Source organism: Oryzias melastigma, unplaced genomic scaffold (assembly GCF_002922805.2).
Source record: "Oryzias melastigma strain HK-1 unplaced genomic scaffold, ASM292280v2 sc00362, whole genome shotgun sequence".
Taxonomy (NCBI): Eukaryota; Metazoa; Chordata; class Actinopteri; order Beloniformes; family Adrianichthyidae; genus Oryzias; species Oryzias melastigma.
Genome location: NW_023416960.1, coordinates 34,514 through 38,399, shown reverse-complemented (window position 1 = coordinate 38,399; position 3,886 = coordinate 34,514). Strand labels below are relative to the sequence as shown.

The 3,886-nt window shown below is 35.4% G+C and overlaps 1 long non-coding RNA gene across 1 annotated transcript; it reads right to left on the bottom strand.

The window, feature by feature from the left end:
* Window positions 1–58: 58 nt before the first annotated feature.
* Window positions 59–3,478, bottom strand: LOC118598353. Its single transcript, XR_004947472.1, has 4 exons — window positions 3,414–3,478; window positions 3,220–3,330; window positions 2,897–3,016; window positions 59–115 (listed from the first exon to the last, which is right to left on the bottom strand). It is a non-coding gene; the product is annotated as an uncharacterized LOC118598353 (long non-coding RNA).
* Between the last annotated feature and the right edge of the window lie 408 nt (window positions 3,479–3,886).

Sequence of the window (3,886 nt, the reverse complement as noted above, 5' to 3'; positions counted from 1 at the left end):
GAATGATGGAAAAGCAGTTGTTGTTCATGTACAGACCAGAAAGATGGAATCCAGCTGTGTTTGATGCTGCTGGACAGACAGACCACTGGGAGTCTCTGAGCTCTGCTGGTCCACTCTGTGGAGAATCAGAACCATCAGATCCATTCTGTCTGTGCTGAGAGGATTCAAATAAAACTAACTTGAGTAGGATCAGTTCATAAAGTCACAGCTAGAATGTTACACAACCAAGTCAATCTCTGATAACATTACTGTCAAAAGAAATAACAAAAATATCATGTAAACATATTTACAGTGACTTTGTTCCAAAATTTGTGGTTACATTTACTCAGACCCTCCAGGACTTTGTGGCTGATATTTCTGATTGTTGCGTTCTCAAACGTCTGATGTTGCAGCAGCTTTTGTGAAAAGTTGCAACAAAAGTTGCAATGTTTATAAAAACGTATTTTTTTTGTAAAGCACCTAAAAATGTTAATTAATACGGAGGAGATGACAGATAAAGTACTTGGGTTCTGAACTCCAGGATCTTTGTCAAACCACTCGGTCGACTGGACCTGGTTAAGCCAATGGAAATCAAATCAAATCAAATCTTTATTTATAAAGTGCTTTTCATGGCCCGCGCCAGCTCAAGGTGCTGATCAAAAGCATGAAAGACTTCAAGAACTGTGAGATTACGAACGTCTGAGCTTTTATTTGAAGCAAAATAAGTGTGAAATGTGATTTTAAGAAAACGACGCCTTCTGAAGGTGAACTTTGACCCGATTTTCAGCTGACCTGCAGATAACTTGAGCACAATTAACTTGATAAGATATCAGCTGAAGGACAATGGACCAGACAAACAAAGTCTGCAGTCATAACAATGAGGAGAACTCATGAACTCCGTTCACAGCTGTAAAACAGCAGCAGAAGAAGGATTACTTTGGCCTTGATCCTGTCGCTAGACTTGGTTTCCTAAACTGTGATCTATCACTGTTTTTCTTATTTAAATGAAAACAATCTGAACATATTTTTTTTTCTCTTCCTCCTAAAGTCTGATTTATGATTGATCTTTAATGAAAACAATCTGCACAAATTTTCTTTTTTTTAAATGAATGTATTTTGGATATTTTCCAATTGACTAAAGTAGTTGATGTATTTTTTCTGATGATAATTAATTAATTAATTAATAATATAAGTAATGATTATCATTGGGGGAAGTCATTTTCATTGATTGTTGCAGGTGGTCTGGATAATATTCAGATGATTAATAATCATCTAGGCATGTTTTGGATTTTTGGTGCTGGTTGGTGTAAATCTATTTTTTTCTTTGATGTGAATCTAAGAAAAGTCCAATAAAAATATACTGTGGATGTTTGAAATTTGATTACATCATTGATCATAATGATCCTCAATAATCTGAATCTATGATTGTAGGGTATAAATATTTGATAATAAATCTTGAACCTGATGTTGATAATTCATGTAAACAAAATGGCAAGGTTGAATCGGGGTGGGATTATATAAGTTCGCTTTCTCCCACTCCCTTTAAAGCAAACTACTAGTGATTGATTATATATGTGTCAATTTCATGTATTATTGCCTCATTACTTGAAAAAAAAAATCAATTTAATTCATTAATTTCTTTCTGCTGACAATAACAAAAATATTTGTGTATTGATTTAAATCAGTGGTCCCCAACCTTTTTCAGACAATATTTTATGGATCAGTCTGAACGGGGACGAAGTTTGCATTTTTAAGCTCAGGTTTATGAAAGTCTATTTTCAAAATAAAATGCTACAACAAGAAACATTGTTTAAAAAAGTCTAAAAATATTAGTCAATTTTATTAAACAGATGATGAAGATTCAGTGAAACAAAGTTGTTGATTGGCAGAAATTGTTCCTAATTTTAAAAGAAATAAAATCAATAAAATAAACTTTAAATGTTCTTTTCACCACATAGGATACAATTTTAACCACCAATCCAGGCTATGATTATCTTACAGGTCAAAAAGATTGATCATAATTTGTTTTTACATAAATATTATTCAACCAATTTGACATTTTATACTTAAAAAAGCTAAAGGTATAATCTCATGCTCACTGGATCAAGGACGTGAAAAAAAAACATTTTTTCCTTAATCTTGAAAAGCAGAAGCAACAAAAAACAAACAAATCAACAAACGGTCAGAAAACTCTAGTTAACAGACTAACACATAACTGACAGTAATTTATATAAATCTAGATATTTCATTTACATCATTAAAGACTGTAATTGAATTGTTGATCCTGAATTTATCCAGTTAATTAAAAGATCCTTTAAAACAAATAAACAGATGTTGCTGTAATAATAATGACCTCTGGAGGGTCAGCTGACCTGAATGAATTAATAAAGTTTTTACACATTTATGAAGAACATCAGAGAGACATTGTTAAAAGATTCTATAGAATATATCTCAGCTGGTAGTTGAACAAAATTAATCAAGAGTTAATCACTTAATTTCTACATTATAACGACATCATTGGATTCAGATCACTTTATTGATTAATGTTTATTAAATATTTGCTCTGGTTTTTGTGGACCTAAATAGAGGACTCAGAGATGTAGTGGATGATTGTCAGTCAGAATTAACATTATAAAAAACTATCATTAACATATTTGACAAAACAGTTTTTTTTCTGATCCAAACATTTGTCCAGATCAGAAAATGTAGAAAGATTCATTTCTGTTTAAAGTTTCTCCAACATCTCTGATCTCAGAGACTCTCAGAAGATCAACTGAAAAGATCTGATGACACATGATGATCCAAGAGAGTCTGATCAGAGAGATCAAGAACTGAACCAGAACTCAAGTCATTCATCTGAAAACTATTGATCATCTGAACTATTATCCAGACTCATTTAACTCTGACAAACACTTACTGTTCCACTGCTAAACTGATGGACTTGAAGACAGGAGGAAGAAACTTCTTTGAGTCGTCACTTCTGTTGGACACACAGCTGGATCCAGATCCAGATCCAGATCCAGATCTCTGTTCGAACCTCAGGAGAAAACATTTGTTTTATTAAAAACTAATTTATTTTGAAGGTTCATCAGATTATTTTTCATGTTTGAACTCTTGAACTCAGATCATGAACAGACTGATCTGCAGTGAAACAGTCTATTAAAATTGTATTTACAACTGCGTGACACTGCATATATTAATGTCAGTTAAGTTCATTATATGTTTTTGACAAACACTTACTGTTCCACTCGTGAACTGATGGCTTTGAAGAGAGGAGGTAAATCCTTTGATTCATCATTTCTGAAGGACACACAGCTGGATCCAGATCCAGATCCAGGTCCAGGTTGGTTCCTGTGAAGAATGGCGGTTGCTGGTGTGAGTGCTGAGCTCTGACATGGAGAAGAGTCCTGGACAGTTAGAGATGTTCATCTCACCTCTGAGCTTTGCTCTGGCTCTCATCTTCCCCACATAGAGTGCTTTTAGAGGGAGGGGCTCCCTCCTGTGTGTCCTCACACTGATCCATGCTGCTGGATTGACTGGATCCACTGGATCAGCTCACACACACCTTCTTCCAGCCTTCATCTGCAGAGGAAACCCTCATCATCATCAGCTCTGATCCTCCTTCACTAACAGATCAGCTGCTCCTCCTCTGATGGGCTCTTCTCTTGCGTTTCCTCTCAGGTTCAGGTGAATGCAGTCAGACAGCAGTGTGGGACAGAGGAAGCTGCTGAACATCAGCCGCTGCACTTCTGCTCTCCCTCCACCAGATGGAGACATGGAGCTGCAGCAGCAAACACTCCATGATGGAGCAACATTTCACTCATTCATTCACTTTGACAAACAAACAACAAACTTCCTGTTTCTACGATTCAGGAAACATGAAGCAGATCAAGAACAACAGACACAA